Source organism: Lontra canadensis, unplaced genomic scaffold (assembly GCF_010015895.1).
Source record: "Lontra canadensis isolate GAN:19392208 unplaced genomic scaffold, GSC_riverotter_1.0 scaffold63, whole genome shotgun sequence".
Lineage (NCBI taxonomy): Eukaryota > Metazoa > Chordata > Mammalia > Carnivora > Mustelidae > Lontra > Lontra canadensis.
Window position 1 is genome coordinate 8,230,194 of NW_022631057.1, and position 16,586 is coordinate 8,246,779.

Below are 16,586 nucleotides of genomic sequence, written 5' to 3' on the forward strand. Positions count from 1 at the left end.
CAAAGGAGAGTGCCCCATCCCCAGAAAGCAGCAGTTCTGAAAAGTGGGTCCTCCTCTGAAGCTTTTCTCTGGGCCTCCAAGCTTCAGTATGACAGACACAGGCTCAGGGCCCTCAGAGCTGCTCCTGGAGCAGTTAGCCATGGGTATGGTATCTTCACCTAGTTCCCAGCCCTTCCCGCCTGCCTGTGACAGGCATGGCAGGGGGCACAGAGGCTCACACCTTGCCCAACTGCTGCTTCAACCAGGGTAGACCTGGTCACCTCTTTCTCAGACTGAGGAGCAGCTCAGAAACCCAATGCTCCAAACAGAGAAGGAGCTCCCCAGGGGCCCCAGGCCCAGGGTGGGGAGCAGAACCAAGCTCTCGAGCCATTTCCAACCCCCGCGTCGCCCTTCCTTGCCCCGAGCATGGAGCACTGCCCTCTTTTAGGGACTTATGGTCTTGGGTTTGGAGGAACATGGAGAACCCCCGAGGCTGGCATTCCCAGGAACGTGAAGAGCAGCAAAGACTCGAGAGCCTCAGGGAGATAAAATCTTCTAGTTTGTGGTTTCCTGTAGCTCCTTCGCTGTATTTCTGAGTCAAAGGGGAACTGAGGGCCAGCCGGTGTTATCTCCAGGGCTGATGGACATTATTCGCACTGAGAAATGAACTATACTCAGATACTAGGTATACATTTCACAGTGGTTGTGTATGCTTGTTGGGTGTGCTTGTGTGTAACTTTCTACCTCTCTCTTGGACTCTAGAGTGTTCCCCAACCCGGAAGTACTACGGCCTCCTTCTGCCCATAGCAGTGAATTGGTGGCAGGTCCTGGAGGGTTTGCTGGGCACCTGGGCACCCCTCACCCTAAGTCATCCATGCAAGGATGACTAGACAGGTGTCAGGTGCTCAGACCCTCGCAGGCTTCATTTCAAGTCCTAGGGTTGCTGAATCCACTCTTATCTAGGAATAAAATCAAGCATCTTATTACCCCGAAAATGAAGGATTTCTCTAGGTTTTTCTTACCTTCTCCCATAAGAAACATCTTCCTTTTGGCCAGGCCCTTCATACAGCCAGGGCCCTCCAGGATTGGGAGGTCAACAAGCACCCGACCAGGCCATCCTCATCTGACCCAGCCAAGATGTAGGTGGAGAAACCAGAAGAATCACTGGCCATTCGTGCACCGAGCAAGCAATTGATGGGCAGATACATTAAATTGTAGCACTTCGGTGAGCCTCAGAGACCACGGGTTTGCCACCCACACGTGGCAGTCTCATGGGATTATTCTCTCTCCCTTCAGTTCCCAAGATCTCAGAAAGATGAGCTTTGAATTCATGCCCAAGATTTTACAAAAGGGCAAACTCCTGCGTTTCCTTCCTCGGCCTGGGTTTGTCCTTCCCGGAGCTGTGGGACCGTTGGTGGATTTCCCCAGTAACGACATGCCAACCCCAGCCATGCGGTGGACTTAGGGAAGATCCAGGAAGGGACAGTGGTAACAACAGTCACACTTGGGTTTCTTCCAGAGGATCTCAAAGCACCCAGTAAGTGGAGTGGCTAATAGTGTGTTGTCCAAACTGGAACGCTTTTGATCGTGAACAGTATAGTGTTGGTCTTCATAATTGCCATAAGGCGATAGAATTGTCCCAGGCAAATCAGGATATCTGGTCACCCTGCATGTCCACCCACAGACTGCATCAGGGCACCATGTCTTAGTAGCTGTTGAGGCAGAGCTAGAGATGAAGGAAGCCGAGTAGGCCGTGACCCTTCTGCTGCTTTTCCAGAACCTCACTTTGGTTGGTTGTTGCCAATCATCTGGGCTTGGTCTTGGATTGCTCATTTGCACGGGATCAGGCAGGACTTTGGGACTGAAATGAATCAGGAGTGTGCTGGGGTCATCTACCATGCAAACAGGCACAGCCCGATGTTGAAATCACACAAAAGACCAGTAAACACCATCAACACTGGGGACATCCCACAGGCTGGAATTCTTAAGGCAGAGATACATGTTCTGGCTGACCTCAGTTACAAAACTGTGTCCTGGCTGGCTCCGCCCACCTCTGCAGAGATACACGGTCGGAGCTCATCACTGAGAGATTCTGTGCTGGGGCTTCTAGAAGGAGATCTGGCACACACAGGGGCTTGGTTGCGTCTCTGAACTCTCAAAAATGTCTAAATGTTTCAGTATCCTCCCCTCCTCTCTGTACACCCCTGGCCCCAGTGTCTCCGGATTGGAACCTAGCCATGGGGGGATGAAGTAGGGCAGACTATGGGCAAGGAGGAAGGCACCTCCAAGTTCCAAATTCGTCTTCTGCCTTCTCTGACAACTTCTCCTCTTTCCTCCCTCATCTGCGTCCTGATGTCATGTCTTCTCGCTCCCTTCTTCCTGCAAACTACTTCTTTTTCTCATTGATCTCAAGTGAGGAGGGCATGAATGTGAGACAGAGGCTGAAAGTGAGGGAATGTGGTTGGATTAGCTCTGCCCATCACCTCAGAGAGCTTGGAGATCCAAGCTGGGAACAGAGCTCTCATTTGTCCATTCCTCCCGCCATCCATCTGTCTATACATCCATCCACTCTTCAGCAGACATTTATTAAGTTCCTACTCTGTGCAGGTCATGTACTATAGGATCTGGGAATATGGGAAAGAGTATGACTTGGAGGACCTCAAGGAGTTTATAATCTAGTGGGTAAACCAATATCAGGGCCCCTGTGTCTTTCAGAGGCATGAGAGAAGGGGTATAGAGGACAGTGAGCAGACAAAGAATGAAAACTTAATTCTCTTTTCATGGAAGAGGGTACAGGGTCAAGAAAGTTTTCTTAGAGAAAGTGAGATAGGGGGGCGCCTGGGTGGCTCAGTGGGTTAAAGCCTCTGCCTTCAGCTCAGGTCATGATCCCAGGGTCCTGGGATCAAGCCCCACATTGGGCTCTCTGCTCAGCGGGGAGCCTGCTTCCCCTTCTCTCTCTGCCTGCCTCTCTGCCTGCTTGTGATCTCTATCTGTCAAATAAATTAAAAATCTTAAAAAAATATTTTTAAAAAAGTGAGTTAGGAATGGGGTCTTGAAAGATGATTTGAGAGTTGGCCAGGAAGTAAGGAGAAGGGGCAAGCTCCTGGAAGAGTGTTGTTAACCGGGGAACTACAAGTTCATGAGCAGAGCTGACACCTGGGATGAAAGACCAAGTCCTGTGAGAGGTGGGGCTGGCAGGCAGTCAGGGACCAAAGGAGCGTGGCAGCCATTCCATCCATTTGAAGGAGCGTGGACTGTCCTGAGGGCAATGGAGCCTTAAAGGATCTTAAATAGGGAAATGACATGGACAGTTCAAAAGTGTTTCAGAAGATGCTGAGTCCCTGTGAAGGCTAGACGAGAAGGAGGTGAGAAATGAGCCAGGGGGGCCCATTAGGCGATGATCCCAGTAGTCCAGGAAAGAGATGGTGGCAGGCAGTAGCCGTGGGGCTGAAAAGTAGATGATGGATTTCAGAGTTGTTGAGGACACAGAATCTGCCAGCCCTGATGACCAGTTGGCTTCTGGAGGTGGGGTCCAGAGTGCAGCGGAAAGGGAGGGAGGAGTCACGGGTGTCTCCTGGCTTCTGGGTTGGAGGACTCACTAGGATAATTAATTCAGGAGGAGCTGCAGGGTGAGGGGCAGGGAGAGGTAGTGAATTCCATTTCAAATTGGTTGGATTTGAGTTACCTGAGGAACATCCAAGCAGAAGTATCCAGAAGGCAGCTGGACACCAAGGGCAGAAGAGAGACAAGGGTTGGAGATGGCGAAGGGAGGGTCTTCAGTCTAGAGAGAGCTTGAGAACAAGGGCAGGTTCGGGACCTCAGGGACACCCACATTTGATGGTGACTGACAGCCCACAAAGAACATCATTCCGAAAAGGAATAATCAGAGATGTAGGGTGAGAGTTTCACGGAGGAGGGCGCCACGATATGCCCAGGCTGGGCTTCCTTTCTGCGAGGCCAAGGGAGACCAGAGAGGTGAGGAAACACCTGGAGGAGAAAATGGAGAAAGGCTTCAAGAAAGGCCAGGTAGGCTGAAGTTTTAGTACTCCATCTGCTTCTCCATACCCCAGAAAATGTGTGACTGGTTCCCTCGAGTCCTTCTTGGAGGGGTTGAGAATTCTGTGCATTGCTAAAGAAATGAATTTGGGGACTAGGAAGGCTCAAGGAGTAAAGAATTCACGGCACAGATTAAAATAGTTTGCAACAGTCGTTCTTTCATTCTTCCCAGGGGGACTTCAGAGCCATTTCCTGGCTACAGTGGAACCCAGAGAAAAGCAAGTCTGCTTAGAACACTATAATTTAGAGGATCCAGGACTACCCTTTCAGTTTGAGTCTCAGCTCTGCCTTCGATCATTAAAATGAATCTTAAAAACTAATTACTGAGCACTAACTGCATGTCAGACACTTGACACCATCCTCTCCATTAATCATCACAGGAACTGAAGACATGAGGACTATTTTTAGCCCCTCTTTTGCATGAGAGGTAACCAAGGCTCAGAGCTGCAACTAAGTTAAGGGGCTGTGACTATAACCTAGATCAGTTTTCTTCCCGTGTGACACGAGAGGTCACACTACCCCATATGCTCTCCAAAGTTTCCCCCGAAAGTCCCCCTGAGAGCGGAGAGGGGTGGACAGGTCCCTCTGGAGGAACTGACGATGGTGGCAGCCCCAACTCCCTCCTACATCTCTGAAGTCTGAGGTTTTCTCATAAAAGTTTATTTACATCTGCGTTCTCCTTCACCCATCCCTGTTTTCTTCATTTTGTTTATTTACTTTCTTACTTATTTTAGAGCCCAACATAGGGCTTGAACTCATGACCCTGACATCAAGACCTGAGCTATCAGATGCTTAACCAACTGGGCCACCCAGGCCCGCCTCGCCCCACCCCGCCCCGGCCCCGTTTGTTTTAATTAAATGATAATGCTGAAAATGAATGAGAGTTGAGAGAAAGGGGGAGTCCTTGGGAAGTGTGTCATTCTCACTGTATAGCTTCAGGAGCCCCTGGCAGCCCAGTATGGACCCCTGGGACTTTGAGGGGACCCAGTGCAGGGAATGGATCATCTCTCAGGTGCTTTGCAGCTCTGGATCTCCCTGGATCTTGTTAGATCTGGCTTTCCATTTCTGAGGCTGTGATAAGCCCAGTCAAAGGTGGGGGGGTGCGGTTGTGGTGGGGCACCTGATATGGTCCAGGGGGCACCTGGCTGGCTCAGTCTATAGAGCTTGTGACTCTTGATCTTGGGGTCATGAGTTCGAGCCCCACATTGGGCATAGTGATTACTTAAAAAGGAGGGAGGGGATGGTGTGCTATGGAACGGGGCCCAGCTCTCCTGAGCGGGGCTCTTGGTCTCTGTAGTCACATTTCCCAAGGAGGAACACTGAGAATCCCTCCCTCAGGGTTTGCAGGAGAAATGAGCCTGATTGGCCAAAGGCCAAAGAAAGACCAAAATATCTGCAAGTGAATGTCATGAAGATAAGATACTTGGAGGCAAGAAAAAAGGAAATCCATCTGGAAAGAGTCGGAGGGGACACTACAAAGGGCTCTGGATTAGGAAATTTGTTCTGATTTTCAGGCTGACATTAGCACCGTGAAACACAAAGAATGTTCCAAAGGGAGCTTGAAAGGTGATTCAGAAACTCCTTCAGGGGAGGCTCGGGGTCGGGTCCTCAAGAGAGTATGTGAAACAGGCTGAACAACTTTAAAAATGACCACTTCCCTTTCCCATCCCCTCGGGCTGATAGCTCTGCTGGGCCACTTCCGCTCCTGCTCCCTCCACAGCCCCTGCTGGCTTGGAGGGGGGCTCTGAGCCAGAGTACGGGCAGGCACAAACAGGAGGGGCTGGGAGGGAAAAGGGAAAGGGGGCTCCCCCCCGCCCCCGCAGCTGTCTGGGCGGGCTGCTGCTGTTCTGAGCCTGACAGGCTGGAGGGAGAAGTGTAGCCAAGGCCTGGGCTGAAGGCTCAGAACTTTCTCTGAAAGATCTAGAGTTTACCATGGAATGGGGATTTCCAATCACTCCTGCTGCCCTTTGTTCCTGATCAAGTTTGTTTCCCTTTGCTTTAAAACGTGTTTTCAGGGGCGCCTGGGTGGCTCAGAGGGTTAAAGCCTCTGCCTTCAGCTCGGGTCATGATCCCAGCGTCCTGGAATCGAGTCCCACAGGCAGGGAGCCTGCTTCTTCCTCTGTCTCTCTCTGCCTGCCTCTCTGCCTACCTGTCAAATAAATAAATAAAGTCTTAAAACAAAAACAAAAACGTGTTTTCAGGGGCCCCTGGGTGGCTCAGTGGGCTAAGCGTCTGCCTTCAGCTCAGCTCGCGATCCCAGGGTCCCGGGACTGAGCTCCATATCTGGCTCCCTGCTCAGCAGTCTGCTTCGCCCTCTCCACTTGCTCTCCCCTGCTCATGCTCTTTTTTTTCTCTCTCTCTCTCAAATAAATAAATATTTTAAAAAGATAAAAAATAAAATCTGTTTTCACTGTTTCCGGTCTAGGACACCACCTTTGCACCTCCAGCCTTCTCTGTGACCATCTGGCCAGACGGCTATGTTTTAAGGCAGTGAAGTAGAGTGGAAATAACCAGACTTTAGGCAATACCTTTGACCCCTCTGTTCCATCCGGGCCGATTGTATGAAATTAGCCTTGGAGAAGAAAGGGTTAGCTGACTTTTGGAGTAATCGATCTAAAAACAAGCTGAAGACTAGACAGGAAGGTCTCAGAGGGAAGGGATTGCAGCTTACTCTCCTTTGTAGCTCACACAGGGCCCTACAGGGAGCAAATGGATCATTAATATTTTATGAATGCAATACATTCACTTGTGGTTTGCAAGGTAAGAGCCAGGGGCAAGGCTGCCATCTGCTGGTGAATTTGTGAAAGACATGTCTCCGGAGCGCTGATAGCCTAAGTGTCCCTTTACTCAGTAACCTTGAGAAGGCTCCCCACATGGGTGTCTGAGTGACTCAATCCATTAAGTGTCTGCTTTCTGCTCTAGTTGTGATCCCAGCGTCCTGGAATCAAGTCCTACATCAGGCTCCCTGCTCAGCGGGGAGTCTGCTTTTCCCTTTTCTTTTGCAGCTCTCTGTCAATTAATAAATAAAATTTTTAAAAAAATGAAACTCCTAACTTAAGGATGCCTGGTTGGGTTAGTTGGCAGAGCATGTGACTCTTAATCTTAGGGTTGTGAGTTCAAGTCCCATGTTGGGCACGGAGGCTACTACTCACCAAAAACAAAAACAAAATCCTGACTTAGACAATCCTTTTGTCGCCAGGATCTCCGGATACTTAAATTCTTCTGCCTCTCACTCAAGACATCCTGGGTTCCTAGTAGAGAAACCCAAACCATCCTGAGACACCAGTCAGAGAAAAAGGCCTATGAAAGTACAGTAAAGCTATTTTGCAACTAGAACACTTCTCTCCATTGGCAAACGTTCACTCTCCCAGATACACTTCCACATTTTCCATCCAGACAGAGATGTGAGCACCCACGGCAAGCCAAGTGCTGGCCTTGATGCAGGAATAGATGAACCAGGACTTTACAGGAGGATGTATTATGGGAGACTGGCACTGGCAAAGAGCACTGGGAGCCCAGGAAGGGGACATTCCACTGCAGAAGTCAGGGAAGGCTTACAGGAGCTGAACATACGGTGATGGGCTCGGCCATAAAGGGTGGTGAGACTTTCGAGGTGTAGAGATGGGTGGAGTTCCAGTTATCTATTGCTGTGTAGCACAGCTCCCCAAACTCGGTAGCTTAAAACAAGTCATTTTTATATCTCATGGCTCTGGGTTTTACTGAGCGAGGCTAGATCCTAGATAGTTCTTGCTCAGGATCGCTCATGTGATTGCAATCAGATGATAGCTGGCTACAGTCATTCTGGAGACTTCCTTACTCATACGGCAGGCAGCTGACGCTAACTGTCAGCTGGGAGAACAGTTAGCCAGAACCCCTACATGTAAGCTATCCAGGAGGCCCAGATTCTCTCACAGCATGGCAGCTGGGTTACAAAGGCAAGGTGGTGCCCATGTGGCTCAGTCAGTAAAGCATCTGCCTTTGGCTCAGGTCATGATCCCAGTGTCCTGGGATCAAGCCCTGCATCGGGGTCCCTGCTCAGCAAGAAGTGGCTTCCCTCCCCCTCTGCCCTCCCTCTGCTTGTGCTCTCTCTCTCAAATAAATAAATAAAAATTTTAAAAAATTACAGACATTTTTCTTTTTTTAAGAGATGCCCCATAAATAAAATTTGGGGCGGGGGGAGGCAAGCATCTCAAGAGGGAGCCAGGAGGAAGTTGTCTTGCCTTCTGTAATGTAGCCTCAGAAGGCACAGAGCAGAACTTCCCCTGTTCTCTACTAATTGAGATGGTCACAAAGCCCCACCCATTTTCAAGGAAAGGGGACATGAACCCCACCTCTTGATGTGTGAGCGGCAATGTTCTGGAAGAGCTTGTAGGATAAGAAATATTACTGCAGCCTTTTTTGGGAAGTACAATTTGCCATAAGCAGGAAGGTCATTCCGGGTGGCTACCCCATTGATGGTATCTTAGGAGATGCGTTTTTTCTAAGATAGCAGACCATTTCTCCGTCTGGGCTAAGCGAAAACACGAGACTTTAGAAATATTCACTGAAACATCTTTACTAAGAATTCTGAAACTCATTTCTCCGAAGGGGAGACTCTGAGAAAGGGGGAGATACATACTGAACTCCCAAGGAGGGGGACAGGAGGCTGAGATGGATGGCCAGCCCCAAGTGACCAAGACAGTGGAGTCATGGTCGCGGAGGAGCCCATCTTGTGAGGTTCTGCCAAGACAGATTCTTAGAGGGGGAAGAATGGTCTGGTGTCACTACAGGAAGTGGCCAGGAATACGCAGAGGCTGTATCCCAGGCAAGGCTTTGAGAGCAGTGGTGGGCCGGTCCCAAACAGGGAAGTAATAATTAATAAGCAGCTGTGTGTCGTGGGAGAGATAAGATGTACACACATTTACATGGGAGCTATCAGGTGCAGGGGGCAGGCCTCACACAGGAACAAGAGCTAGGTCAGAGATAAAATACAGCCCTTCGGGGTGCCTGGGTGGCTCAGCGGGTTGGGCCTCTGCCTTTGGCTCAGGTCATGATCACAGGGTCCTGGGATAGAGCCCCGCATCAGCTCTCTGCTCGGCGGGAAGCCTGCTTCCCCTCTCTCTCTGCCTGTCTCTCTGCCTACTTGTGATCTCTGTCTGTCAAATAAATAAATAAAATCTTTTCAAAAAAAATTACAGCCCTGCATTTGCTTATAAAGCAACTTGACATTGAGATGAATAAGGAGTGAGATCAAGGACCACGGGAGAGCCTGAGGGCCCAAGGCCCTTGGTGGGAGTAGGGCCCAAAAGCTCAGAACCCTCTGTGTCAACCACCAGCCTTATAGGGAAAGATGGGTGAGCCTGGTTTAAAGGCTGAATGAGCCAGGAATGGCGAGATTCAAGCTTGGCTGGCTTGGGAACCAGAAGCAGGGAAGTTCTAAGTAGGGAATTGGTTCACTCAGCAGCTTCTGTATGTCTCCGCAGTGACCTTCCAGTGACACAGTCTCTGGGCCCTGAGACCTGAAGCAGAAGGAGACCTTGGCTTCCGTCTCTATGCATATTCCATTGGCTGACCATGTCAATAGTCACATTAAATCCAAATGGTTGAACACCTCATTTATTACTTTTTAACGATTTTATTTATTATTTATTTGAGAGAGCGAGCACTGAGAGAGCACAAGGTGGGGAGCAACACAGAGAGAGAAAGAGGGACAAGCAGACTTCCCGCTGAGCAGGGATCATGACCCCAGCCGAATGCAGATGCTTAACGGACTGAGCCACCCAGGCGCCCAAGATTGGATTTTTTTATGGATTTCTTAAAAGTAATACTCAATTGGGTCGCCTGGGTGGCTCCATACATTAAGCATCTGACTCTTGATTTCAGCTCAGGTCATGATCTCAGACTCCTGGGATGGACCCCCACCACCACCAGGGTCAGGTTCCCTGCTCAGTGGGGAGCCTGCTTGTCTCCCTCTGCCTCTGCCTCTTCCCCCCTCCCCCAACCCCACTCGTGCATGCAGACCTGCTCTCTCTCAAATAAATTAATAAATCTTTTAATTTTTGACTTATTTTTATTGTTTTAAAGATTTTATTTATTTATTTGACAGAGAGAGAGAGAGAGACAGCGAGAGACAAAACACAAGCAAGGGGAGAAGGAGAAGCAGGCTTCCTGCTGAGCAGGGAGCCCGACATGGGGATGTATCCCAGGACCCTGGCATCATGACCTGAGCTGAAGGCAGAGTTTTAACCGACACCCGGGAGACACCCAGGTGCCCAAGAAATCAACTTTAAATATGAAAACATTAATAAAAGAATAGGAAAGAATATACTATGCTAACACTAATTAAATAAAGTTAGAGTGGCTCTATTAATACCAGACAAAATTGATTTCAGAGCAAATATTACCAGAGATAAAGAGAGTCATTTCATAAAGACAAAATAATCCTTTCAGCGAGAGGATATGATGACCCTAAATGTTTGCACACCTTAACCACCAAACAGGAAGGAGTTTGCACTCCTTGGAAAATGAACGAAACAAGACAAAGAATGTTAAGTTTAAGTTTCCACTGCTATTTTATACAAAAGTTACAGAGTACAGTCAAATTTTATATAACATATAAAGAAGGAGAAAACTGTGACCCATAACCATAAGAAAACCAGGCCCTCAGGTGATTTAGTTATGGGAATTAGCAGACAATGACTTTAAAATGACTATTATCCATGTGTTGAAAATTTTAAAGGAAAAAAATATATATAATGAGCCAAGAGTTAGGTTATTTCAAGAGAAACAGAAATTCCAAAAAAAGAGCTAAATGCAGGGTTATGGACATTGGGGAGGGCATGTCCTATGGTGAGTGCTGTGAAATGTGTAAACCTGACTATTCACAGACCTGTACCCTGGGGCAAATAATACATTATATGTTAATTATTAATTTAAAGGTATTATATATTTTATTATTATATTATATATTAATATATATTAACAATATATTAATATAACATATATTAATTATTAATTAAAATAATAATAATATTAAGAGCTAAATGCAAACTAGAATTGAGAAATATAATATCTGAAAGTAGAAATGTCCTGGAGGGACTTAACAACAAATTGGACACTGCAGAGGAAGAAATTGGTGATTTCAACACAGGCCAACTGAAATTATCCAGATTAAAGCAAAGTAAGAAAAAAATGTTTGAAAATCATTAAGAGAGCATTCACGTGCTGTAGGACAATAACCAGTAGTCTCATATACATCGGATTAGAGTTCCATAAAGAGAGGAAAGAAACAGTGGGGCAGAAGAAAATATTTAAAGAAACATTAGATGAAATTTTGATAAAGAATAACAATTCAGGGGTGCTTGGGTGGCTCAGTGGGTTAAAGCCTCTGCCTTCGGGTTCAGGTCATGATCCCAGGGCCCTGGGATTGAGTCCCACATCGGGCTCTCTGCTCAGCGGGGAGCCTGTTCCCCACCCTCCCCGCTGCCTCTCTGCCTACTTGTGATCTCTGTCTGTCAAATAAATAAAAATAAAATCTTTAAAAAAAAAAAAAAAGAATAACAATTCACAGGTCCAAGAGGTTTAACAAGGTATAAGCAAGATAAATTCAAAGAAAACACACTTGGCACCTCAAATTACTGAAAACTAGAGAAAGAGAAAAATCTTAAAAACAACCATAAAGGGGGGGAAAGATGCATTACACAGTGGGAGCAATGATAATTATGAGAGCTGTTTTTTATCAGATAGAATTTAAGCCAGATCTCCATTAACCGGTAGATAAACACAGTATGCTATATTCATACGATGAACAATTATTCAACCAGAAAAAGAAATGAACTACTGACATATACTGAATATGAATGAACTTTATGTTTTAAAACACATTTTAAAAAATTTTTTGGAGAGCAAGACAGAGAGAGCACAAGCAGGGGGAGAAGCAGAGGGAGAGGGAGAAGCAGACTCCCCGCTGAGCAGAGACCCCCCCCCCCAACATGGGGCTCAATACCAGGACCCTGGGATCATGACCTGAGCCAAAGTCAGACACTCAACCAACTGAGCCACCCAGGCATCCCATGAATGAACTTTAAAAACATTTTAAGTGAAAAGACACAGATGCGAAAGACCATATATTATATGATTCCATTTATGTGAAATGTCCAGAAAGGGCAAAACTATAGAGACAGAAAGCACATTAGTGGTTGTCTGTGGCTACAAAAAGGAACGGGGATTGATTGTACATGGGCTAGAGGAATTGCTTTTGGGTTCTAGGAATGTTCTAAAGCTGGACTGCGGTGCTAGTTATGCAACTCTTTAAATTTACTGAAAGTCATTGGGGTGCCTGGGTGGCTCAGTGGGTTAAACCCTCTGCCTTCAGCTCAGGTCATGATCTCAGAGTCCTGGGATCGAGCCCCACATCGGGCTCTCTGCTCAAGCAGGGAGCCTGCTTTCCCCTCTCTCTCTCTGCCTGCCTCTCTGCCTACTTGTGATCTCTGTCTGTCAAATAAATAAATAAAAATCTTTAAAAAAAAGAAAAAAATTTACTAAAAATCATTGAACTGTACATTTAAAATGTGCAAATTTTATAATAAGTAAATTATATCTCGAGAGAGCTACCATAAGGCAGTGATAGAGAAAAGCCACAGACTTGAAAAAGATAAATGAAAAGAATATAACTGAAAAGGGAGTGTTAGCCACAATATATAAAGAATTATTACAAATCAAGGGAAAAAAAGATTAACAATACAACTGAAGAAAGATTAGGAGAGAAAAATAAATAGAAGGCAATACTAATCAAACCAATAATCATATGAAAAGGTGCTCAACCTTGTTAGTGGTTAGTGAAATGTAAATTAAAGTCACAATGATCTACAATCTTACATCTATCTGGTTGTCCAAAAAAAAAAAAAAAGATCTGATGATGCAAGTGTTGGCATAAATGTGGCAAAGTCAAAGATATCTATACCAGGGACATCAGGGTGGCTCAGTAGGTTAAGCCTCTGCCTTCTGCTCAGGTCATGATCTCAGGGTCCTGGGATGGAGCCCTGCATCGGGCTCTCTGCTCAGCAGGGAGCCTGCTTCCCCCTTTCACTCTCTGCCTGCCTCTCTGCCTACTTGTGATCTGTCAAATAAATAAATAAAATATTTTAAAAAAAGAAGTTATCCAGACCATCAACCATGTGGATAGATTCCTGACGAAATTAAAATGTGTACAATAGGATGTATAGGAGAATTTCCATAGTAGTAAGACTGTTATAGTAGCAAAAACTGGAAACAAGAGAATCGCTGAGGTATAATATAATTGTAAATGAAATGTTATACAGCAGTGGAAATGAGTAAACTAAAGCTACATGAATCAACATAGATGAACCCTACAAATAGAATGGTGAGTCAAAAGGAAAGTTCTAGAAGAATTTTATATGCAGTGTGATTCCATTCATATAGCTAAAATATACAATGCATATACAGTGTACAGTATAGTAGAAGTATAAAGATATGCACAGAAATGATTAACAGCAAATTCAGAATAATATTTCCTCTGTTGTGGGAGGAGAGAGGAGGAGCTTAAACTATATTCGTACTGCTTTATTTCTTAAATTATATGGTGTTTATAGATGTGATGGCTACTTTTTTTATGTCAATTCGACTGGACCATGGGGTGCCCAGATATTTGGCCCAAATTATTCTGAGTGTTTCTGTGAGGGTGCTTTTGGATGAGATTAACATTTCAGTCGTTGGACTGCATAAATCCAATTGCCCTCCCTAATGTAGGTGGGCCTCATCCAATCAGTTGACGCTCCCCGGAATAAAAGAGCATTCTTCCTGCCTGATTGCCTTTGAACTGGGACATGAGCTTCTTCCCGGGTCTCCAACCTACTGGCCTCCGGACTTGTATATCATCAGCTCACCTGGCTCTCTGGGCCTGAAACTTAGATTGGAACTAAGCCATTGGCTCCCCTGGTCTCCAGCTTGGGACTTGTCAGCTCCATAACTGCCTGAGCCAGTTCCTTATAATAAATGAATGAATGAATAAATACATAAATATTCTATTGGTATTGTTTCTCTGGAGAACCTTGACTAATACAACAGATATGTTTGTTAAATTATTTCCTATACCTTTGGCAGGTCTAAAATATTTCATAATAAAATTTTGAATAGAGAAATAATGAATGAGTTTGTTAAGATGTCAGGTGCTACAGAGGTCAAGTGACGTGAAAAGTGGAAAATGGGAGCACCTGGGTGGCTCAGTCAATAGGGGTCTGCCTTCAGTTCAGGTGGTCCTGGGATCAAGCCCTGCTTTCCCTGCTCAGCGGGAGCCTGCTTCTCCCTCTCCCACTCCCCCTGCTTGTGTTTCCTCTCTGCCATGTGTGTCTCTTTCTCTGTCAAATAAATAAATAAAATCTTACACACACACACATTAGGAGAGTCTGGGTGGCTCAGTTGGTTGAGTGTCTGACTCTTGGTTTCAGATGATGTTCTCATGGGCCCTGGGATCCAGCCCCGCCTCCAGCTACCAATCAGCCGGGAGTGTATTTGAGGATTCTCTCCCCCGTCCCTCCCCCAACTTGGGTTTTTTCTCACACGAGCTCTCTCTCAAATAAATAAATCTTCAAGAAGAAGAAGAAGAAGAAGAAGAAGAAGAAGAAGAAGAAGAAGAAGAAGAAGAAGAAGAAGAAGAAGAAGAAAAAGAAGAAAGAAAATGCATATTAGATTTGGCTTCTGAAGCCAAGGATTGCCTTTGCTAGAGCAGTTCGGGCACTGTGTTCAGAGTGGAGGCCTGCCAGCAATGGGTTGTAGAGAGACAAGGAGTACACATACCCTATACAGTGAAGGAGAGCACAAGGTCTGTGGCTAAAAAGGGATGCAGGGTAGAGGAAGGGGCTTAACAATGAGTGACTTCACTTCTTGGGGCTTCCATACTAATTCTGTTGGAATTATGAGAGTGCCAGTGCTCCTTTGGTCCCTGCTCCTATTCCAATAAAGATTCTGGAAGACTTGAATTTCATCTCTTAGGTGTAGAAAAAGATTTTTAAAATAACTAACCACAGATGCAAATATCCTAGATGTCAGCTTTCTTAACTGTGGTTTCCCAAAGAGCGTCAGAACAACGTCTTTCCATGGAAAGAAAGACATAAAGCCATGATTATCACATGCTAGCCCCAGGTCTAAGGGCGGAAAGTCAGATGCACAATAAATTAACTTAAAAGTTCAGGAAGGCTCTGCACTGGAATAAGAAAGGAGAGGAAGGGAGAGGTTTCTCTCCCTCTCTCTCTCTTTCTCTGTGTGTATGTCTCTCTCTCTCTCTCTCTTTTTTTTTTTTTTTTTTTTTGTGGTTGAGTGGTTGAATTTGGCTAATGGAGTGTTGCTAATTCCCAATCTAGGTTTGTAGAGATCGGCAGCAGGGAGTTTCTCCAAGTCACAGGGGCTGAAAGGACGCACTAGTCTGTCTCACTCCTCCCAGAAACTCTGTCTGGGTTTTACTCTAATTTTTTCTGGGTCTCATCAGAGGAGCTCCAGATGAAGAGACTCTGTGCCCTACCCATCCCAGACGGATTGCAAGCTTTTTCCAATACTCCATTCTCTCTCCCTGGGGCTTTCCCCGGTTGCTGCAGAGAGAAATCTGCCAGCAGGGGTCAGCAGTGCCTCACATCTGGCCTGGAGCCGCTTGCCACATGGGCTGTTTCTCTTGGCACCGCCAGAGTTGATGGGGAACTGGAGAATACCTTCCTGGTAAGGCCTTGGCATCCCTCTGACCATCGCCAGTCAAGTCCTTTCCCTGAGTGTGGAGTAGTAGGGGGAAATGGAAGGTACGTTCATTCAAAGACCGAAGCAGGTGTGGGCGTACACACACATCCAACCGTCTGTTGCCAAGTCACCATCTGGTTTCCACCAGGCTTTTATGTGTATTGGCATGTGCCATGCATTGTGTGGCTGGATGTCGGAGGATGTGTGTCTTGGGCTTGCTTTGTTGAAATTTTCTCAGCTCCCTGGGATTTCTGGATTCGCTCCGTACCCAGGCGCTCCGGGCGGGCCGGTGGCTTCGCTCTCCCACGGCTTAGACCAGCGTCTGCGCGGCGCTCCCACGGTGCCTGCCCAGTCTACGCCTCCACGCATGCTCAGTGTGGAATGGAAATCTTCCAGGGCTGCAGGCTCCGGAACGAATGTCTCCGTGGCCCAAGCCACACAAGAGGAAGTTCTGCTCTCGTTTCCAGACCCTCTTCCTCCTTGGCCCCACTGCCAGTCTTCTCCCCAGCTCTAGTTCTCTTTGACTTCTCTGATCCACATTGCTGCTCAGCTTCCAGGAGAGCTAGAGAGATGGAGGTGTCTGTCTCTCCCCTTCCTCCTCCGTCTCCCACACCCCGATGTGGTACCGCTGGGAGTAGTCTGAGAACCAGCCAGGGGCTATGGGATAGGGATACAGCTGGAAGCAGCTCTGGACTGGAAGGGGTTCCGGTCTGTAGCTGAGATTCCCAGGGCCTTGGCACCTTCCAAGTAGCCTTGGGGAGCTAGCTGCTGTGATAGGCAGAGGCTGTGACTTTCCACCTGCCAAAAGGAGGACTTCTGCCAGCCGGGGC